Below are 23943 nucleotides of genomic sequence, written 5' to 3'. Positions count from 1 at the left end.
AATCTGCATGAAGAACAAGGTAAACCTCTTTAAATTAGTGTTTTCTTTAGAATAAAAATTTATTGTGGTATAAGCTTGTGTGCCTTTGTTATTACAGCTGGGTCAGTTTAAACTTATTTCTGGCCTCGGGTTTCCTTCTTCCCTTTATCCTTTTTGTGCCTCAGAGCTCGCTCAGTCCATGAGAAGTCTGGCACAAAGGAGGACGACACTGGCAGTGTTTGGACATGTGTTCTGACTATTTCTAGATGTCCCAGCAGTCTGCAGTTGTTCCTGATGTACTTAGGAGGAGACGAGTTCCAGTACTTTTTGCTAAATGTTTTGCTTTTGTGTTTGTTTTTTTTTTCTTTTCTGTTTTGCTTTCCAAGAGGAAGTAAGTTTTGTTTTGCTTCAGGTACCTTTCTGTTTGTCCACCTTCATCTGGTGAAGTGCTGGACTATTGATGACTATGGCCAGCACTCAGAGAAAGTTTTAAACTACTAAGCAGTTGCTATTTCCAGCCATTTTGCCAGAGGATTTAGCTTTTTCAAAATCCAAATTGTAAAGCTTGTGTTCATGTTGCGAAAAGAGCAGCTACTTCTACAGTTTCTAGAGAGTCTCCCTCCCTGGAGATATTCAAGACCCGCCTGGGCAAGGTCCTGTGCAGCCTGCTGTAGGTGACCCTGCTTTGGCAGGGGGGTTGTACTAGATGACCCCCAGAGGTCCCTTCCAACCCCGAACATTCTGTGATTGTAAATAATATGCTGAGAGCTGCAACCGATTTAAAATGAAGGTTCATAAAGGTTTAGAGTAAGTAGTGGCTGAGTGTAAGCAAGGCATTTCAGGCATATCAGAGTTGAAGGTGATGTCCCATCATCATGTATCTGGCAGCTGTGAGAGGTGCAAGTAGTGCTCAGCCCTTCTTTAAAAGAGAGTACAAAAGAGTCATTGCTGGTATTCTTGCCTGTGCTCAAGAAGGCATTTTTGCGCTGCATTTGTAGTCTGAGGACTGGTAGCTGGGGAAAGAGTGTAGATCAAACACAGAGCATGCAGTGGTCCTTGTCATTAGACCATTGGTTTTTCATGGTTTTGGTGGAACAGCTGCTTTTTGCAATCAGATCTCAGTAAATTGTAATTTGTGACTGGCACATGGAGAATGGATTAGTTGAAACCTCTTGATGGTGATGTGGTTAATCCCATGAGCTGATTCCTAATACTTTAGCATTCCTGCAGGCTTAATTTTATTTGTTTTGGAGGAGGATTTTTTTTGTGCTTGGCACAGAGATTGAGGCCCTTTCTGTGCCTGTTTTTGCAATATTTGCTTCTTGCAATTAATAGAAAGTGTTACCTGTTCTGGTTAACACCTTGAACACTGCCCCTTTTCTTGGTGGTTGTAGTTTCTGTTGTACCTCCATTCTTACCTTCAGTTTCCAGATCGTTCTGAGTCATGGCTTCTGCTTTTATATTTCTCCACTTTTGCCTGAAGATGTGCTGTTTATCAATGGAAATGTTAATAGTAGGATCCATAGTATTCAGTTCTGCACAAGGAAGGGACTTCAATTTGCCCAGTCCAGGAACAGAAGCTTTAGCGAAGGTAACTGTCATGTGGCTTTGTGCCTTGACTCGAAATGCTGCTGAGATTCTGAACTTCAGTATCCTGATTGCATCCCAGGCCAGGATGAAGCAGCATCTCTGGAGACGCCTTCCGTGGTAGAAGCCGAAATGACAACACAGTGTGTGGATGCCTGGATTTTAGAAAACTAAGGTTCTGTAAAAGCTTGCTTTGGGACTCTTGCTGTTGTTTGTTATGTTAATATATACTAAAATCTTTCATTCTTGAAAGAAACATGTTTGTTGGTGTGAGTTCTGAACTAATATGTGCTGCTCTCAACTAGGGATGAAAGAGTTATTGCGATGTTTTAGTGACTGATTTTTCCTACTGTTTTATGATAAAATATTTTAAGACTTATATAGTGGTTTGATTGATTATCATAAGTGATTCTGTCATCATCACTCTATATCTCATATACATACATGTGTGTATATATGTATGTGTGTTAGAATACTTGAATTTTAAGGATGATGAGAGATAATGTTAGAAATAGTACCTGCATGTTTCTTTCTCTGTTTCAGTGCAATTTACCTGTTCAACCACACATCACTAAATAAAATTAAATGGTCATCTCTTGTGTTCAGGATTGGTGGTGGTGGTTTTACTTTTGCTTTCTTTTGCTTACTTAGTCCTTAGTAAAAAACAGGAGAACAGTGCAACAAAAAGGGATGCTGCCACCCAGAGAAACAGCTATAAATATTGTTTCCTTTTGTAGCTGGCAGTGACCAAATTTTCTTCAGACATTAGTGAGAGTTTAGTAAAAATAAATGCTGTCTGAGCTTACGGGATGATTTTCATTGACTTGCACCTTTCTGTTGTATTTTAAATGTATTCCTCCTTTTTATTGAGTCTAATAATCTATGACATAGAAGTGGTTCTTAGAGCTGTTTTGCAGGACTAAGTTATGGGATTTTTTTAAACAAAAAATCAAGAGGGAACTCAAAGCTTGCCATCTGCAGGATGAGGTACCAGCATTTTAAATTAATTTTTGGTTTGAACACCTGTTGGAGAAAACTCTGCCTTCTAAAGTGTGGCAGATGATATATTGAAAAAGAATTTCAGAAGAGTTGCCATGATATTTGAAGTTTAATTTGACCAACCTTGCTATTCAGAAAAATGTTTGAAATCTCCAGGGGAGAACTTACCTTTGTTTTTGTTGCTCTTTGAAATGAGAGCTTAAGGTGATGATCCAAGATAAGTAATGAAAAATTACACTGTAAAATTAGATCATTAAAGGAGTGCAATAAAACACTGAAAAACCTTTTAAGAGTGGGCCATGAATTGAGTTTTTACTAGAATAATTCTGGTTGGCAGGTGATTTATTGGGAGTGATGATGCGTTAGACTTCAGAGATGCTGATTTGCTACTTTTATCATATGTCTGAAGTTCAAGAAATCCAATACCTACAGTGCATTTCAAAAAAGAACAATTCCTGCTGTGCACCTTTGGGCGTAAGTATTAGATCTTCTGCGGGAGGGGAAGAACATCCAGTATTTCAATAAATGTAAAGGATTTTTCATCTTGGTTGGTTTTCTTGAGGATCAAGCATAACTATTGCCTTGTAAACAAGAGTTTACTCACGTCTTCAGATAACCCTGTCTTGTCTAAGTCTGAAACCCCATTTTGATGACCAGAGAAGGAACTGAAATCATGTAACTTGCCTGAACAGAGCAAGTTGTCAAAATCCATCCAGAGTCATTCTTATGTGACAGATAGTTTTCCCCTATTCTTTGTCTCGCGTCCCATTTGCTTCAGAGGGCCTTATTACATTTTGTAATATATAAATAGAGCCATTCTGTAAAACAGGTGGTTTAAAAATAAGACTGTCTGAGAAGGAAGACTGAGCAGATGAATGTTTCTCTGCCATAGGATGAAATTATTGGAAATGTTTGATTAATTAAAAATCCACTTCCCTCTTTACCTCTCCCAGTATTTTAAGGGCGAGCTTCGTCTGCTGCAGAGTACCAAGTGTCTTGCTTTCTGATTGTCTGTCAGTATTTCTTACGAGATGGAGAACTGGCTTCCTCATTAGGCCTTTGGGAGTAATTACAGATATTGAAAGGCTAAAGCTGAAGTTGAATGAATTCCAGTCTTGTTTATTTGGTGTCTTGTGGAGACCAGTGGGAATGCTTATAGTGACCTGAATGGAATTTTTACCATGGTTGCTGTTCTCCAACTCTCCTTGTTCTTTTGCCATCGAGGGGACAGCTCTGGTATCCTTAACCGTTTTTTTTTTTCCTCAAAGGAAGCGGACCACACATCAGAAGTAGTGTGTCTGTAAAAATAAATTGAAAGAAAACAAAAACGACTCCCCTTGGTTATGCTGGTGTAAATGGAAGGTGATGTTTCTTTTGAGGCAATTTCTGTAGAGTGCATTCTAAAAAAGGGGTGGGAGACTTAAAGTTACTGTTCTGACTTTTTCCATTTTTTCCTTTCTTTTAATTGTTGACACAGAGGCAAGTCAAAGAGCGTTAACAGAGCTCTGACACAATCTGTTTGATGGAACAGAATGGGAGAAGATGCCTGAAGAAATGGACTGTGTCCCTGTGCAGCATATAACATATGCAGTTAGCAGCATGACGTGGGCAACTAAGGTTTTTATGCAAGTTTCCCCACAAGATTTCCACTGTGTGCTTCGGGGAGTCAGAACAGAGGTGCTGTTGAGCAGCACTAATTGCTTTTATTGACTTTGTGACCATTGTACAGATGAGATGCCTGGAAAATGAGCTTGTTAATTTTGCCAAACTGCTGCCAGAGTTTAGTTGATTGGCAATAGAGGTTAACAGTAGCAGCAAAACTGTTTTTTATTTCTTTTCCACCGCTGAGAAAGGAGTGGGGGGATAAGAAAATAAACAAAAATGAAGGAGGGAGAGAAAGAAAAGCCAAAAAAAATACTGTTTTTTTTTTTTTTTTGTAAATAGATTGATTTTGGAGAAGAAAAGATTTTTCTGTTAACAGCACAGTACAGTCCTGAGACTAGTGCAAACAGTTGCACCATGTTAAGTTGATTAAGATAGAGCAGAGCAAAGAAGCTTCTACATGTCTGGTGAAAACATTGCTGAGTGCCCTGCTAGGACACTAAGGCTTCCAGTAAGTCAAGGTTGCATATTTACAAGTAAATTTTCCCTTTTGGTTAAGTCCTTCTTCCTGTTGTTTCAAGGAAGGAGAAGTTTGAATTAGAATTCTGTTGAAAGTGTTCACCATGGCTCAGAAATTCCTGAGGGACAGAACCAGCAGGACCTGCTGGATGTGCAAAGTGATGCACACTTCTGAACCAGCACTGACTGCGTGGTGTCATGATGGCAGAACAAAGACCACAGGTTGTAACGCTGAGGAGGTGGAGGTGCCATGTGCAAAAAGGGACAGAAATAGACCTGTGTTGTGGCAAGAGGAATTAGATGTTCCTGTTAATCCGTTAATAGGTAAGTCAAAAGGGTCTTTGTGGCTAATCAGATTTCTGGATGAGAGAATAGGAGTTCTTCCTTAGGAGGTCGTAAGAGAACTGTGGTATGTATCCCTGCAGCCTGTTTTCTGAATTACTAAAAAAAGCACAACCTTCAGATACCTGCCAACCCCCCCCGAAAGTGAGTTGTGTGTGATAAGGCTGAGGGAACTGGGCTTGTTTAGCCTGAAGAAGAGAAGGCTGAGAGGGGACCTAATAAGTGCTTATAAATATCTGAAGGGTGGGTGTCAGGAGGATGGGGCCAAACTCTTTTCAGTGGTGCCCAGTGACAGGGCAAGGGGCAACGGGCACAAACTGAGGCATAGGAAGTTCCGTCTGAACATGAGGAAGAACTTCTTCCCTCTGAGGGTGATGGAGCCCTGGCACAAGCTGCCCAGGGAGGTTGTGGAGTCTCCTTCTCTGGAGATATTCAAGACCCGCCTGGACAAGGTCCCGTGCGGCCTGCTGTAGGTGACCCTGCTTTGGCGGGGGCGTTGGACTAGATGACCCCCAGATGTCCCTTCCAACTCCTACCATTCTGTGATATTCCATATCTTTGTGAAAGCAGTGGCTTCACCATAAAATCTTTTTCTTGAGAGAATCAAAGTAAGAAAAACAATGAAAAAAAATTGAAGAAACATGAAATGTTCTTAAAATGCAGCTGCTTCTGATCTGGAGCTACAAGCATTATTTATATGCAGATTGAGTGCCCAGCGTAAGTAAAGCAAGAAATTTGAAGTGGTCTGGGAGTTTAAATGCGCTTTCACATTTCTGGATGCTTTCACATTTTTTCTTCAATTTCATCTAGTCTGTGGTAATGGTTGTAAAATACTACAGTTATTTTCAAAATTGGATGTATTTTTTTTTACCCTGTTACTTTAATGTTGTTCTGTTTAAATCCCATTTTAACATAAATATCTGGGATAATTTAGTATACCTTTCTGTGTGGTCTAATTTTCATTTACAATCTCTATGTATCAATACTGCCTCCAGCACACTGTAATGTGGGAGCCAAATTAATTTGTTTCAAAAAAGTTCAGACCTTGGTGTAGAAAGTTAGAGAATAAGCACTGGCAAATTCATCATGGGCACCAAGTGTATATATGTAGTCAGTGGTGGAGTTTGAACCTTATCTTAGACAAAGCATGATTATCGCACAGATTTATCTGCAGTGCATGTTTCTCTTTGCTTTGTTGCATTGTTTCAAGTTCTCTTACCTTTGAGGGAGAATGAGAACTTTGCAACATGGCAACTTTTCCAGCAATCTTGTTTGTATTTCTGAAGGGAGTACCAGTCCTAACATCAGGATTTCCATATCAAGGCTGGGTGTGTCTTAGTTCTTTCTTCTCCTTGTTTGTGCTATTTATTTTCTGCCCTTGTTCTAGGAAAATTTTAGGGACTTGCTTTGGTGTAGACGTTCTAAATCAAATGCCTTTTTCTTCTGATATAACTACAAGCAATCAGAAACAGTGGAATCATACAAGTGCTTGCAGACAAGACATGCATCCTCCCATCCTGTCCTAGTAAGCAAAATCTTCTGTGTCACAGTTCAAGTTATTGGATATTCCTAAAGGCATTTCTAATAGTTATTTCCTGTTTATTTGGCTGCTTGTTGCAGTTTGTTCTTTATGTATTACTGATTCATACTATTAACTTGTGAATTAACGTCTAAATTGTAAGCGTTGCTTGGTGAATTGTCAAAGATAATGAGAACAAATATCAGATACTGAAGTTAAAATTGCATTTTACTAAACATCCCTCAGGATAAGGTGCTTAATGTCTCTGTGTACTTTTCTGCAGAAGTTCTTCCAACTGCTTGAGTACGAAAACTGTAGATCATCCCCAGTACCAGCTACCAAAACCTCTTGCTCTCTTCTATGTTATCTTTTTACACGAAATGGATATCTCGAGCAGACGTGAAATACAGGAGCAAAACTACATCCAAATGTTCTTCTTCTGCTGCCTGAGGTGAACATATAGGACCATCAGTGTGGTGAATGCAGTCATGTACTTCATGTTCTACTTAGTGGTTTAACCCTAAAAAAAAAAAAAAAAAAGTGAATGTAACATGCCACTGGAAAGTAAGCATAGATTTGGTGAAGACTGGAGATACTGGAGGAGGATGAGAAGCGCTGTGAAAGGAAGTTAGCTCAGGGCACAGTACGGAATAATTCTGGGATCTGCTGCCTGCTTTGTCATTTAAGCTGAGGGCATGGCAGGGGATAGTAGATGTTTGCTTTTAAAAACAGCTGATGATGAACTAGATGTTGTAATGAAATTCATGACAGGGTTCCTACTAGTACATTAAACTCTTCTCCTTCCTTAATTTTAGTACTGAACACGAGGAAAAAAATAATCTGTTGAGGAGGAGCTTGGAAATTATTATGTGTGTCCTCCCTGGGATGATGGCCAGGACTGAAGTGTTTACCTTTGTATCTTTGCTTTGCCTGAGGCATTTGTGATTGCTTCAGCACTTGGAGCAGCCAGGGCAATGGGAGTGTGCATGCATGCTGGGTGGCAAAGGGAGGGATAGGCTGCTAGAAGAATGCCAAAGCATTGAGTGCTTTCACTGCTGATGGGGAAAACATTTGGCCCTGGGTAAGAATATTTCAGACAAGTCTTGGAATATGTCCAGATCACAACCACCGTATTCTTGCTATCTCTACAACCACCTAAAAAACCCAAACCAAAACAAAACCCACAGCGTTCGACTTTGTGTGGATGAGAGAGTAGAAGAGCTAAGAAGCTTGCTGGGGGAAGGGGGGAGCATCTATCAGTTTGTGATTTACAGTACCAGATGGGCTGTGCTGTGTGTTCTGGCTGTGGCGATGGATATGTTAAGTTTTGTCTTTCTCTCATGCATGCTGCAGTGGAACAAGGGAAAGCATCCATCATTGAAGGAGAACAGTCTAAGCCAAAAAAAATTGAGGCAGAATATGAAAGCGCTGTAGATAAAGAAACTTGTTAATTGTCTCCTTATTCTTATATCATAAATGATTCCAATACATTTGGGCTAGGAACCTAAACTGTCTGAAGCTTATTGTTGTGTTGCATCACCCTTCCCTCCGGCCCCGGTATTGTTTAGGAACTCTCCCCCCATTTGGAAAAGCAGACTACAGATCTATTTTTTTTCTGGATACATCACAATTAAAATTAATAGACTTATCTGGGATTTAATATGGTCTCCTGTCTTTGAAATGTAGTGGATATGATTTCTTTAAATCATTTTGGATCATTTAAACTAACAAAGTGGATAAGCCAGCTTGTGGAATAAGCAGACATGCGTGAAAACTGGCACAGCTGTTAAACACTGTACATTGTAAGGGCATTTTGTTGGGGTATTATTACTTCAGCTGCACAATTATGGAAGCCTGCTGCATATTAGCTTTCCTCATAACCTCAAGCTGAATGCACCGAGTTATTTCCTCTTCAGAATTATCATCTTGGATTCTCCCAGACTACGTATCATTTATTTTTTTTCCTCTGTAGCAGTGCATGCTGTAGGCAATAGTGAGTGTAATACTTTCTGCATTGTTAGGCAACGAGCATTATCAGCAGCTGCAATATTCAGGATTAGTCTTTTCGTTATTATTTGGCATCTGCAGTACCTACATGAATCTGTTCAGTCCTGTTTCTCCAGAAGGCAGCTGGGCTTTCTGACTGAGAGAATGCAACCATAAAGCTTTCCTGAAATTGTCACTATACTCAGGAGTTCACTCTTAATTGGAATGGCAGTTTTCACAATGCAGTTCACTGAGATGTATAAAAACTTTCATTTTATTTCAAGAAACTGGGATATGTTAAAGGACATCCTCACATTTTATAATAGTGAACTGGGGCCAGAGCAAGGTTCTCAGTACTGCGCCACAAATCAGTCGCTGAGCCAGCAATATAATCCAGGTCTCATAACCCCAAGCTTCATCCTTGGTCTGCTAGCAAGCAGATGTCTCTGAATTAAGTATGCTGCAGAAAATATACCAGCTGGTATCCTGCAGTACAGAAAATGTCTTTTAGAATAGTAAATAAACCCCAGGGTTTTCCTGAGGGTTGTGGGCTTTTTTTTTCTCTAAAGGGTGTCCATCATCTAAGGTTCACTTGAATTTTTTAAAACTAGATTGAAAAAGTTTGCTGGCTTTGTAAAAGGTCAGATAAAACGTAGTATATTATTTTATAGTTACATATCTGAAGATGGTTTTTCTCAGGATTTCCATTCCATGATACCCATAGTTTTGATTTTACCTTTCTTCGCTTACTTGCCTTATTTGGAAAATAAAGTAGCCATATACTGGTTAATGAAAGAAAGGGAGCAACTGTGTGGTTTCATGCGGAGTAAATTCATAGATGTTTTGTTTGTTTCACCTAAATTGGCATAGATATTGAAGAACTTACATGGTGATCAATAAGATTTAAGATTTACATGCTGACATCACTTTTGAGGTGCAACTTAAATTTGAGAATCAGTTAGATAGGATGTGAAATTACTTGGCAGAATTCCAGAAGAAGAATAACGTTTTATTCCATGGACAGTTGCTCTTATCAGGGTGGGTGGAGTGATGCTGAGACTATTTTTCTTGCGGGTGATAATTGTAGAGGAGGTAGAAGCAGTAAAGTGTTGCATTTTGGGGAAGAAAGGAGATTTCTCAAGAAGATTGTTGTATGGTATCCTTCCTGCCATATTAAAAAAAAAAAAACGACCCTCCCCAATCTGCTCCCCCTCCCAGTAAAAAAGAAAAAAGGAAAAGAAAAAATGACACAACACATCTATGGAGTTTCATCTTAAGGACACCCAGAAATGCTAGAAACATTGATTTTTATGCACAAACACATGCACACAAATAAATCTTGTGTACATTATGCTACAGTGTTTAATAATTTCATAATGAAGTTGATTTCTCTGGTCATGAAACTCTCAGCCTTTTGTGTTGTCAGTACTAACACAACTTGGCTGAAAGGTGCTGAAAGATGTTATTCTTGTCAGTATCCTGGAACTAGAGAAGACTGTCTGGATAATCAATCCAATGACCTTGAGGTTCAGGAAACCATGTAAGAGTTTGGAGATACATGGATAGCAAATACCACTGGCAACAGAGGCACTTGAAATGTCCTATAGACTTCAGTCAAAGACCAAGAAAAGTACAAGTATAAAGTCACGCTCGAGAATATACACTTTTCAGAAGAAGTTTTGCTGTCGGACTGAAGGAGATCAGAGTTGTATCAGAACTGATTTATTTTAAATAAAAATACTCAGTGGTGTAATTTGCAGAAAATTGGATAAAGGCCATGTTTTTCCTGCTCTTTGAAGTCTTCATGAAAAACATGACTTCAGTGGGAGCAAGACCACAATAATTTCTCCTTTATTACTGTTTTTCTCCATCTCTACCATTTGAAACTGGGTAATACTGTTCATTCTGTCAGCAGTCTTAATAATGTATTGTACTTTAAAAATTACTATTTTGGGAATCGTGGTGGTTTTTGGTAAGAACTAAGTGCTGCTCTTGGACTATAAATCTGTGGTGGTTAGTTAAAAGGTTAAATTTATGCTAACATGTCTTGTCACTTTGACCTAGATGAAGTTAAAGCAAGTAAGTAGGGCAAGTTCAGGAGTTTTTAATGAACTATTATTTGTCAAATCCCTGCACAACAACATAACATTTATGTCATCCTGTTTTATAATTTTCAACCAGAGAACTCTGTCTGACTGGTGACTTCAGATATGCTGATCTATGCTTTCCTCTCAGCAATACATTTCTCATCCTGGCACACCAGTCTCTACATTTATTTGTATTTTGGCCTAGCAAAGAGTAAAGTGATACTACAGATAGAGTTAAAGCTGTGGGTAATTCATTAATTTTCTTTGTCAGGACCTTCCCTTTCAGAAAAAAATGGAGAAAAGGTACCGTGGCCAGCAGTATAGCTGTCAATATGCAGAATATGGCCAAGGCTCATACTGCTGGGCATTGGCATGTGTTACAGCAAATGCAATGAGTCTGCTTTATGGGACTGTTCTTGTTCTTCTTTATCCGAAGATGATCTTCATATGGGCTGTGTCTTGTGTTCTGATTATGCTGGATTTATCATGCCTATGAAGTAAGCCTGACAAACTCTGGATGAGTCAGATATACTGCTTACGTGATTTGCACGTGGGAGCGTGTGTACGTGTGTGCAGATGCCCACGATTCTTCATGGCTTGGAGCTTGTGTTCAGTAAGGCAAGAACCATACTGGAGCTTAAGGGAGTACTGGTACTGCTCCTGTTTTGTCTGGATGTGATTTCTGAGTTGAACCAGAAGACACCTCTGTGGAGACCTGGACATTTCCCAGCTCTGCACGTGAAGGAGTATGGGAGTGGGTGTAGTGCTCCATACGTGGACCTTCTGCTCTGCAGCGTGCGTCTGCCTGTTTGGGATGCACTTGTGTGGGCTGGTTCTGTGGTCTCAAACAGTGGCAGCTGGGACATGCTCAACAACTTTGTTGATTTAGATTTTGTTCTGCTTTTTTCCCTAAGAATTCCTATATTTATTTTGTTTTGGTTTTACTTTACTCAATATTGTGATTTGGAAGGCATATAAACAAAATGCAGCTTTATAAGAAGGGCATTCCTATTTCTTTCATGGTCCTTATGCCTAGATTTAGCTTAATAACTGCCATCTTTCCACATCTGTTCTTTAGTCCAGCAAATAAGCTGGATTTAATGAGATCTCTTTCCTTATGTGAGGACCTCTTCAGCATGAAAAGAGGGAAATAAGTAGTAATATTATCTAGCATCCATTGCAAGGAGAAATGTTAGTTTTTGTAGAAGGAGCACAAGGTTGTGTATAGCAGCTGTTCTAACCATTCATCCTTGATTCATCCCTGAAAGTGGGATATATTTGCATAATACAGGCGTTTTTTGGAGGAAGGGAAGAGGAGGGAGAATATTTGTATCTTTTTTCTTTGATTAGGATTTTTTTTTTCCCCTCCCTCCCTTTCAATTTTCGTACACTTTCAGTTTTGACATAATTTTCTCTCCTGCTGCCAGATAGCAACAAAAGTAAGTAATTTTTTTAATGGTATTTTAAGCAGTAGATGAAGTTTACTTATATGTGCTCAGTTCTCCTGTGTGTAGGTGGTAAGAGCACTAAAGTGGGGAAAACCCCATCTCCGTGGTGCTGCTGACACTTTTACTTCTGCCCCGCCAACATCAGCAGAAGTCACTTGGAGCAGCTTGCCTAACTCACGCTGTGATCCCTGTGGAGCGAAAGCCAAGGCTGGCTGGTGGAGTAGTGTGGAGCAGGAGTGTTCTTAATCCTCTCAGTGTCTTTTGCCTTGTTAGGTGAGTGGTGGTTGCCATGAGGTGTAGTATGAAAACCCTGGGTGCCCAAGCAAGCTCCCAGCTGCCTGGGTGAGGCGAGGCTGCTGCTGTGGCACGCTGCCTTGAGCACTGCCGTGCAGCTACAACAGGAGTGGGAAGTCTCAACACGCAGACGAGCCCCGGTGTCTAGACATGCTTTGGTTATTTCCTTGCTCAGTTCAGTGTGTAGCCAAATACCTCTCCAAACATACTAGACAGATGAGAGAGTGGTGCCCGTATTTGTATGGCAGTGAAGGCTGTTAACTGCACGTGCACTTTTCTCCATGCCCCCTCCAGATTTAATTGTACTCCTTGATCATACCAACAACTTCTGTACCATATTCTAACAGCAGTGGGAAACAGCACTCCTATGTGTTTATCATTAAATCTAGTGAAGAGTTCCGGAAAACTTCCATTAGTATACACCTATGTACATTTTTATCCATTTGCAGAAGGTATTTTTTCCTTGTTCTTTTAAATGAATGTGCTTCTGGGCAAACAAAACATGCCATGGCTGAATTCCCCTCTTGTGTACCTGTGTTCGTCACAGAGTAGGGAAAAAAGGCTACTTGGAAAGTGAGTTTGTCTCTTGTTTTGTGTGGCCGTTTTCATGAAAGTTTATGTATTAGGAACTGATCATCAATTTCAGATCTCATTTTGAAAGGAAAGGGTAGGGGACAGAGGCAGGGAGTACAACCACTACAGACTTTTTGCTTTAGCAAATAATACTAATCCAAAGCAAAAGTAAACTAAAACACGGCTATATACCCCCAAATTAAAAAATTGATACGGTTTTTGCAGTCAGTCTTCTGATCATGGTGGCTAATTCACAATTTCTATAAGATTGGTTTGGTGTGGGCTGCATAGGCTGAGTTAGTCTAACTTTAGCTTGAGTGAGTGAATACTCAGGCTAGTTTCTGGTGTTATCCTACCCACAGCATATACTGTATTGTGCCCAATGAGAGTGCCACCACAGTCATAGGAACAGCAGTGTTGCCATATTAGGAGGTATAAGGGAAGCAAAATGTGAATCTCTAGAAATCCAAGCTTTAAGAGTTTGCTTTTGTGTGTGTGCAGGTTTTGCCTAAATCATTAAGGTGGATTCAGACTCTGCTTTCCAGTTTTGTCTAGGTAGTTCTTAAGATCAGAATAAACTTACTAAAGCTTTTATTTTGCTAAAATAAAACCTGAGATGTTTATATGGAAATACAAATCGTGAAATGAGTGGTGAGGGGACAGTGGGCGGGTTGAAGTGCATATAGAAAGCACTAGTATGTCAGTTGTGTTTAGAAAAATTGAGCTATGCAGCCTTCTTTGTAATATTTCAAAGTATAATTCAGCTGCTCATTCTGGTGTAGTAAGTGCATACATAAATCACTAGCACAGTGCATCTTAGACATGGGTTGCTTGTAGTTGTCTGTAGAACTTACGGCATGGTAACAGTTACAATTAATTACTTGACAGACTGAACATCTCGGGGTACTTTGTCATCAACATGCACGTGTGGTGGGTAGTTGCACTGAGGTTTTCAAGTATTCTCTGGTACGCTGTAATATAAAAAGCAGAACTCTGTCCTCTTTCAAGATTTAAATTTGTCCTTGCCTTTCTGAAAAGTGGGAGGCAAAGACAAGATGATGCAATGCTTTCTCAACAATATAAGTTTCACCTGCCACCTTGGACTATGAAATTCAAGATGACCTTCCATCCTTTAGCTTCGGTTGATCCCTGTGCCATGGAGAACACTGTCTAAATCTGCTCTTGGCAACTTCTGCAACAGCATTTGATATGGCTGAATTTCATGGAGGGGTGTGTATATGTGCACATATGATCTGAATCTTAATTTAGAAGAAAATATGTAAATGCTAAAAAATTGAAGTACTTTGTGATAGAGAGCAGGGGGCTCGTGAGAAATTTTGTCATGGTAAACATAAATCTAGATCTTCGTTGTCTAACCTAGAGAGATCTTCTTGCTCGTATGATGTTTCCTTGCTATAAAATGTTTTCATGCAGTACTGCTTATGCATTCAGAAGATTTCCTGAGACTTTCATAGGTCAGTAAAGCACTGGAAAAAAACCTCAAGCACTTCAGTTTGTCTAATACAGTCACTTTATATAAGTGAACAAACAGAGTGTTTGCCTCATGTTTCTGATTAGGTTCAAGGGTGAACTGTTGATTGCTAGTGTATTTGTTCTGTGCCATAGACATTCTCAGTCAAAGAAACAAATTATTAAATTGGATGGACTATTATTGTTTTTTACTTTTGAAGTATCTTTTTGTTGAAGTGTTGAGAGCGGGCAACTGCTATGTGATTCCTGTCTTGCTGTTTCAAGTAAAGATAACACTTGATTGATTAGCAGTACCTTCTTTATTTCAATAAAGAAAAAAGCATGATACTTTTGGAGTGTTTGTAGTGTCTTTTTCGTTCTTACAAAATGGGTTCATGTCTTAAAGTGTTCTTAACGATGCATCTCTTTTTCTTGAAAATCTTTTGTGTTGTGTTGAGGCATTAGAAGTAACTGTGTTTGTCTCTTGAACTTTCTTTTTTATGGAAAGATGAAAGAATACTAAAGTTTTTCCCATCTGAATTTTGTCATGGATTTCACTTGGGGCCAGATTTCAGCCCACACTTTAGCCATGTTTAATTTTAGTGGTGTTTAGGGCACCAAGGGAGATTTTTACAGTGAGGATTTTTCCCAAATTCATATGTCCCATGGATTTTGGTAATTCTGTGATGAGTAATTCTCTTGTCTGGTGCTCATCCCAAGCTACCAGTTATTTTAAAGAGCAGTTCTTTTTTTCCTGCCTCTTTTGGTTTGGTTCTTGTTCACGCTGTGTAGTTCAGTGCCTTACGTTTCTAATTTATTGTCTTGAAAGACAGATGTTTTATGACTGCTATAAATGTCTGAGAATTGCTGATGAGCTGTCTCTTCAATACCTATTATTTCTCTTTTATGTTTCCTTATCTCCTAGGAGCTTGCAAGGTAGAGCCAGGACCCCACTGTGCTAGGCTCTGCACAAACGCTGAACGGAGGCAGTAGATGATTACAGAGGGATGGTGACTAAAAGGTAGGTAAGAGACTGTATTTTGTTCAGTGGGTAGATGGTGATACCATGGAGAGATTGTAAGATGCTGTCTGGAAGAAGACTTGTGAGATGGCTTTGTAGACCACTACAGGTATTCTGCCTTTCCCTCCTGCCTAAACTAATATTCTACTTTTCTCTTCTCCCTAAGCTAAGGAAATGCCAGAAATGGAAATGGGAGGAATGCAAGAAAAACAACCTGAAATTCTCCTTTCTTCTCCCCGCTCCTAAAATATGCTCAACTTCAAAAAGGGAAACTATGTAAAAATGGGGATGTTTGTTTAAAGACAAACTGAAAGGGCAGCTGTAAGAGGAACATGTTTGTAGGTGGCAGAGATGCTATTTCAGGATGCTGTTTTGGAGGCTCTACACAAGTGCCTACTACCATCAGTCTGAAAAAGACTTAGGAAGAGGAAGCCTGTGTAACTAAATTACAAGGTAGAGGAGACTATTAAAAGCAAGAGGACATCTTAAAAAAAGCTGTGGCTGCATTCAAACAAGGAAATAGGACAAAAAAGTACCCTTATCAGGCTAAACATAAAATTAATAAATGCTTTTTTCAACCACACCAGTAGCAGGAAGCCAGCTGAAGAGTCTGTGGGGCCTGCATCTAGTAACATTATGAAATGAGCGATCTGAGATAAAGCCATGGCAGAAAACAAAATAATTCTTCTGTGTATGTGCTCACCACTGAAAAGTGTGGGGTGGTTCCTATTTTGGAACCCTTCTTATGGGAGGCTTATGAGATTGTCTTTCTCAGCTGAAAGCATTTGTAGGAGAGACTGTGGCACAAATTGTATGTTCCCAATTTAACAGATCCAGATGTAGCTTACCCAAGTTTCTAAGGAACAGAAGAGTGAAATAGACCAGGTACAGACTGTGGCATGTAGCCTCTTGCTTTAAAGTGTCTCAGCAGTTCAGAACTTGAAGATGTCTAATTTGATGCCATGTTGTAGAAAGTGTTCATGTGGAATCAGGGAGCCTAGAAACCAATAAGCCTCTTTCTTAAATGGATTAGTTAAAATTAGATTAGCAGATGTTTTAGAAAGGATGTTGGATAAATATGATGGAGATGCTGAGAAAGAATTGATTTCTGTGAAGTGGACCCTGATGAAGAGGAGATTTAGAAACAGGTTAATATTAGCTTTCAGCTGCTTGATGGGTGTTTACGAAGATGATGGAGCCGATGTTCTTAGTAGTGGCAAACCATGTAACAGGGGGTTAACATACACAGGTTGCAGACTGAAATGTTCCGATTGGACATTGTAGGAAAACCTTTTTCACTAGGAGGGTAGTGCAGCACTGAATAAAGTTAGCCAGGAGGGGCGGGTTGGCATCGCTCCTGGTGGAGGCTTTCAAGTCTTAGTTGGACAGTGCTACAGCTGACCTGATCTACTGTGGCTTTTAGTGGCTGGTCGGAATGGATGACTCTCAGAGATCCCTTCCAGCCAGCATTTTTGTGATTCAGAGTCAAGTCTTACTAAACTGCTGTGGTCCTTTGAAGGAGGCAACCAGGATGCAGATGAAAGAGATTTTACGATGTGTTGTTCTACTTTAATTTTGAAGGTAATTTTTTATTCAAAGTCCTCTCAAAAAACTTTTATAGGAACTAAACAGGCACAGGTTAAGGGGAAGGACTGCCAGCTGTGTAAATAATTGTTTGAATGGTTAGAAACAAAAAACCAGGAGAAAAATGTGTTGGAAATCACCAGTGGATTTCCACAGATATCTTTGTGAGTGCCCAGGAGGATCATCATATTCATGAGTGGCTTGGAACAGAAGCATGGTGACAAGGTTTGTTTCTGAAACCAAGTTATTCAGGGCAAAAGAAGGTAAAAAAAAAGGTGGCAGGCTGAAAAACTGCAAAAGACCCTTATAAAGCTAAGTGGCCTTTAAAATGGTGGATTGTTGTGTTTTACCCCCAGCTGGTAACAAAGAACCACGTGGTCACTCGCTCATGCCTTCCCCCCTGCAGGGATGGGGAGGAGAATCGGAAGAAAAAGGCAAAACTCGTGGGTTAGGATAAAGGCAGTTTAACCCAACAGCAAAGGAAGAGGGAAATAACAACAATAATACTGCTAAAAAGAATATACAAAGCAAGGGATACACAGTGCAATTTTCTCACTGCCCGATGCCCAGCATACTCCTGAGCAGCAATTCCCCTTCTCTGTCCAGCTCCCCTGGTTAAATACTGAGCATGACTTCCCATGGTGTCGAATATCCTGTTTTGCTAGTTTGGGTCAGCCCTTTGGGCTGTGTGCCCTCCCAGCTTCCTGTGAAAATTAACCCTGTCCCAGCTGAATCCAGGACATGGATGAAATCCAGGGTCAGTAATGATAAAATATTTTGAGCTGGTCTGAGATCTTGGGACTAGAAGCAGTAATTTAATGAAGACAATCAGCTCTATACTTCAGTAGCAGTCAAAAAGCAAATTTACATCATCAGTTGCTCTGTAAGGAGAGAGGTCTAGATATCATTAGGCCACTCTCTAAATCTGTGGTGTGTTTGCATCTTAAATATGGTGTGCGGTTCTGGTCTTCTTATATCAGAACGAGTGGAGTAGCACTGGAAAACTTTCGGAGAAGGGCAGCAAGAATGAAGAGGGGCAGCAGGATGCAGGAGACGTCCATAGGGCAACTTCCATGCAAGAAAAACTAGCTAGATGAGAGTCTGCAGACTGGAAAAGAGATAGTGCTCAGATGCTAATACTAGAGGTTTGTAAAATCATAAGAGCTGTCAGGTGTATGGATGGGAGATGAATACTTAATGCCACCTTATTTTTGTATGAGAAGAGATATCAGGTGAAACAGACAGGGAGCCGTTTCAGAGCTAGGAAAAGAAGTTTTTCTGTGCATAGTGTGTAAGTCCATTCTGAAATTTCTTGCCATGGGATGCTGTGCATGCTAAATGGGTATAAAGAGCTGCTGAACAAAGGTGGAAAAGGAGGTGGGAAAAAAAGAGGAAGTTAAAAAAAAAAAAAAAGAGGTGACAAACAAAGGTACTACCTCTAGGTAAGGAAGTTACTGAGCTGCAAATTGTGGAAAGCTGTGCAGTAAGTGTTTTGGAGTGAGTGGAAGAGAATATTTCTGTATGACTGCTCTGGTTTTCACTGTTCCCTTAGACATCTGCTCTTGGCCACTCCTGGAGGGAGGGTTGTGGGTCAGGCTGGCTATTTAGTCTGAGCCAGTTTGGCTATTCCATTTGGGCTAAACATCCACCCTGGCCCACTGTGGCAGTTCTTACATGCTGCTTTATAAATAGTAAGGTTGCAGGGTGCAGTACCAGAAGAGAACTCTGCTGATAAAACTATTTTAAAAAATATTAAGCTGTCGTGTAATTTGAGGTCTTGCACTGAGCTCGGAGACTTTTCCCTCATTGTAAGATAAATGCTTTTTAGCTTATTTTGGCACTTCATAAATTACAATTAAATTTCTCTTAGTATGTTCAAGCTGTTTCATTGAGAGTTCAGTTCTTAGTCCAAAAATCTCACTTTTTTTTCTCTTACTGTGTTCCCTGTACAGTCTGTACTGCCTGTCAGAGAGCGAGGAATTACCAAAAAACCTTTTCTCACTACGTAAGTCCTGGTGATACCCACTTTGGTGTAGAGGCAGTAGACTTTGAGAGGAACGATAAGCTAGATGAAATGGCAAAGTCTTGAGAGAGTACAAAGAAAATGAGAAGCGTGCTGCACTTGGAGATACTTTTTTTGTCTACGAGTTAGCTTGAGGGGCAATATGTTGGAGTTACACTGTGATGTTCACTGGGCCAAGGCTAAAAGTGACAGGATTGCATAATGATAGCAGTTGAAATGGCCAGAACAGATAAGGCCAGTGGAAGACACAGGGTCATGATGGAAGATTAGTGAAAAACACATGAATTGAATGGGAAGAGGTAAGCAAGGATGAGAAACTACTGAAGAAAGTTCTTAAGAATTAACAGGATTTTCGGAGCTTAGAGAGAAGCAGATACTGAGAATGAAAGAAACAGTGCCTTTGGTTTTCCATCAGTGATGTATGGACCTGGGATGGATGGATACCTGCAAGTATTAAAAAGAGTGTTTTAATTTCTTGTACCTGTATCTGTAGTTCCTCTGGAAAGTTTTCCGAAGGGACTTGAAAGCACAAAACATGGGAGGGGAGAACAATGGCTTTTCATTAGAGGGGGTACTTGCTCTTGGTAAAAATGGATTTTGTTAAAACAGTAGCAAAAACGAGACTAAAGCAGCTGAAATTGAGACTCAAAGGATTTCTAAGTCACATGGCCCAAACATGCAAAGACAAAGATGACATGAATATTTCAAATATTGATACACGTTATCCAGAGGAAAGAGTATTTTTCTTGCAGGAAGAGGGGAAACAAGGGTGTGGTTTTAGAGGTTTTGGAGGGGAATTACAGAATAAGAGCAGTTACAAGGGAAAATGGAAGAGGTATATAACATAGGTCATTACGAATTAGAAGTATTGCTTAGATCAGCCATTTCCCTACCCACCTAATTCTTTGAGCTTGTCCATCTGTGAAGGAGAGTCCTTCCTTGTGGCCCTTCTAACTCTTCTGGTGTCTCCCTTGTGGCACTGTGTGTGCGCTGGTGGAAGGTTTCCTTTAGTGCCAGGCTTGGGGAATTTTAACAAACGAAACACAACAATGAAAGGCTCATAAGTAGTAGTAGTTGTTGTTTGTTAAAAGGAACCTGCTTTGCTTTGAAGCAGCAATAACAATTTCAGAATGGAATGAAGGAGCTTCATTATCTTTCAGAAACTCTGTGCTTGGTATGTAGCATAACTGCGGACCACTGAGCTGCAAACAGCTTTGTACCGAAGTGATGAACTGTGCTGTACTTGACTCTGCATATGAGGTGAAGGAGGATCAGAGATGGATGGATGAGGTCATTGTGTCTAATGGAAAGACCCTTTGTTTCTTGCTAGAGAGAATGAGACTCTTCCCATTAAAGCCTGTTGTTAAATCTCTGAGATTAATGGCATCTAGAAGCAGGGTTTTAACACCTGGTGCGGAACTAAATGGTTTTTGATTTATAATTTTAATATCTTTTTTTTTTTTTCTTTTTTCTGGTTTAAAAATCTAGTTAGGATTAAGGTTCAACTTCCCCCTGCTGGCACAACTGCCGTCCCCAGGTCACACTTCTTGCAATAAAGATGCTGCCTTTAAGCACTCCAGATGTCTCTCAGTTGCCTGAAGTCTCACGGGTTGCTTTCTCTTGTCTTGATCATTGAAAATGTCAAGAGGATTTGTAGAAAAAAGCACTGTTTTGAGACCCTTTGTCTCTTTCGATCCAAGTTTGGTGTATTTGCCCCCCGCCCCCCTCCCCCCCCCCGACAGATTTTTGTACTTGCAGTGTGTGCATTAATGTACTGTGTATAATCTGTTTGCTTTGGAAACCCTTTGCAACACCACTGCAAGCAGCTTGAATTATTTTCCAGTTAGCTTCAGGTTGCATCTTTATAAAACATGGTGGAATCCAGTGCTGGAAAACATGCAAGATTGACAGCCCTGGAAATTGAAATCCCTGTTTATCCATGGGCTAGATAGAACAGCCTAGCTGGAGCAAACTCTGTCTTGGCAGTACAACTCATGATTAACCTGCTGAGATGACCTCTGCTTCAGTTAGTTGTTATTTACAGAGCACTGAAGGTTTGCACAGTGAGAGCGTCATGTTTCAATTTGTGTTTTCAGTATCTTTCTGTATGATGTATTTATTACAGTATAAACACAGGTTTGTGTCTTGAAAAAACAAAGAACTATGAACTCTGCACTGGATTTCCCATGTAAAGGATATTTGTTTGTCTATACTTATTAGTTGTAGAAATTGGTAGGTCTGTAGTGACTGAACTAATACATGATAAAATGTGATCCTTTACATTCAAAAAGTTAACAATGTAAAAACCAGAATGCATCATGGTGACTTTAGCAATACATATTTTCTGCTAGATGCCTCTGCAGCTGTCCCATCAACATTGTGGTAAAGTGGTATGTAATGGAGGAGAGAGTTGACCAGCTATGAAAGGATGGGGGAACCTGTTGCTGTATCCAAATTACACTTTTGGGACTCTTCAGTAGCACACAAGTCCCATCCTCTCTCTGGGGTGAAGCGTGCTGAGGTAGAGTATAGCAAGCACACCATGCCAGAAAGTTTGTTATTACTCTTTGATAAATTGAGGATAGTTCACGTTTTAAATCTTTTTTCTTGAGTTATGCATTTTGTCACACTCTGATAAATTGCCAGTTTTTTACTTGGCCAGATGCATAAAATATCAGCAAGTTTCTTGGTTAGTTTGGTGTTTTTTGTGACCAGTTTCTTTTCCTTTTTGCCAAATTCTGTGTTTTCTTATTACACACGGCCCCCAGTGGAAAAGGCTTGCATACTCAGCAGTTTCCCTCTGGGTTCTTTATTTTGAATTCCAACAATTCCATTCAATAGATCCTTCTCATACCTGTGATGCCTGTATCTTGTTGCACCACTGCTACATAAAATGACACTTTTCGCCTCATTTTTCAACACCATACCTGCAGCCAAAGGGCAGGTTTTAGTAGGACTTGTATTTGCAAGACATTTTATTTTACTTGTGTTTTCCCTTGTGTCATTGACAGAGGCCATTTACAAGGGCTTTGTGTGGTGTTGTTTTTTGAGGGGTTTTTTTGTTGGGTATTTTTTTTTTTTTTTTGTGTAATGGCCATTTTCCTTGGTATTGCTTCTAGAGCTTTATGCTTGGACTGTTGTGCTGGAAGTAGATTTACCAATGTGCATTTCTGTAGTAATATGCAAAGGACATCAAAGCAGAGAGTTGGTAAATAAAGGAGAAGGATTTTAACTGCAAAAGGAGACTGCAGAAGAGCAGAAGGGGTGGAGACTGTAGGAAATAAGAGCATACGTAGTACCACTGACAGGCTGAGAAAAGAAATAAAAAAAAATACAGGAAAGGTAGTGTTGTAGCATTTTCTTTGTGTTTAAATGAATACTTGCTCCTGCTGATCACAGAAAGTTTTGTTGCCTCAGAAAAGAGAGTCACTGAGGTCTACGTGACTGGAAAGCTGAGGGCAGATGTGTCAGTACGCCTTGAGTTTGGGGGGGGGGGGGGGGCTAATGCATTCTCTTACTGTTCACACAGTGAGATAGCTGGTCACCTGTCTTGAAATACATCAAGAAGGAATGGGCTATTCCACAGCCACTCACAGCATCTTGGATACGACTTTCCTAGCTTTACTTACATGTGGTATATGCCATGACTCTGCCACATAACCGATGTGTTGGGCACTGAGTGGTCCTGCTGTCACCTGCCAAGGCTCTGTGATGAAAAGGAGATGAGCAACCTCTACAAGTCTTGGTGCAAGCCTCAGTTGCTAGTATGAAGATGCTTTTAAGGGATCCTGTTAAGTAGCGCTGCTGTTGTCTTTTAAAATTGAACTGGTCTCTCTTTCTTTTAGAAATGTGGCTGGAGTGGTGGGGAGGGCAGGGCTACTCATAGTCATGCAGAGACCTTTCTTCCTTGCCTTTGAACCCACCCTTCTCCTCAGACATCAGTGCATCCAGTATAGTATGCCAAATTTTTGTATCCCTAAGCAAATTGTCAGTGAGGTTGGTCTGGCTTGTCATGAGTGCGTTTGTTGGTGGGTCTGCAGCTCAGGGTGAATCAAGGGAGTAGACTCATAAATGTGCCGTCCTCCTTGCTGCTGAGGAGTGAGTGGGATCTTGGGATACCTTGTACCAAATTATGTTGCTGGTGCGTGTTTGTAGCCTGGGTTAGCCAGCACCCAGCTCAGGGCCGAGATATCTCTTGTGCACAGCAGGAGCAGGTGGTTTTGTTGTCTCTCTGCAGGGTATTGAGGGAAGGGGACAGGGAAGCTGGGCTACAGTGGAGGGAGAGTGGAAAGGGCAAGATCTGTGTGTGCCAGGAGATGCAGTGTGATCTAATGAGCACAGCTTCTCTCAGGCTTTACCCTTCCTATGTACAGCAGCTATGGTGGTCTTAAAAATGCAGCTGGTGGCTGGTTTGCTTTTGGGATAGGCGATGACTTGAGGGAGAAAATAGTGCCAACTGTCATTAGCTGATATTGGACTAAGCTTTGATACAACCAACTGCTAGGAAGATCTAGATTGCTTGGGGGCTAGGGTCTTTGCTCAGGGTGTGGTGTTGGAACAAGGACGTGGACTTGATAAGGGAGAAGAGGAAGGGGCAGGCCAGCAAAGTGAAGTGGAGGCTATACTGATCTGCTTGGGGGAGTGCCTTTGCTGGTTGCTATGGGCTGTTGTCTAAGTGGGCTTGTGGTCCTCCCAGCAAAGTGACGTTCAGCTATGACATGTTGGCATGTTGGTGTTGTGGTTATTTGTTGATCCCAGAAAAGGGATCCCTGCCTGTACCATGTGTGCATTTGGATTTTTGAGGAACGCAATATGTGAGGGTATGAAGATGTACACAAAGGAGTGCTAATGGGATGCAGGCCATCCTAGATGGCTTTTAGGTATAGAGCTTGGTGGTGTCAGGCAACACT

The 23943-nt window shown here is 40.5% G+C and overlaps 1 protein-coding gene across 11 annotated transcripts in view; it reads left to right on the top strand.

Moving 5' to 3' along the window:
* The window catches only part of SEMA5A (semaphorin 5A), a 446528-nt gene that overhangs the window by 77964 nt on the left and 344621 nt on the right, over positions 1–23943 (top strand). For 10 of the 11 annotated variants that reach the window (XM_075416809.1, XM_075416808.1, XM_075416805.1 and 7 more), the window contains exon 2: positions 15331–15426. The gene's annotated coding sequence lies outside the window, so the exon portion shown is untranslated. Of the gene's footprint in view, positions 1–15330; positions 15431–23943 lie in introns of all 11 variants that reach the window. The other variant, XM_075416804.1, reaches the window with a different exon arrangement.

Source organism: Opisthocomus hoazin, chromosome 3 (assembly GCF_030867145.1).
Source record: "Opisthocomus hoazin isolate bOpiHoa1 chromosome 3, bOpiHoa1.hap1, whole genome shotgun sequence".
NCBI classification, from domain to species: domain Eukaryota; kingdom Metazoa; phylum Chordata; class Aves; order Opisthocomiformes; family Opisthocomidae; genus Opisthocomus; species Opisthocomus hoazin.
This window is presented reverse-complemented; position numbering and strand designations above follow the sequence as displayed.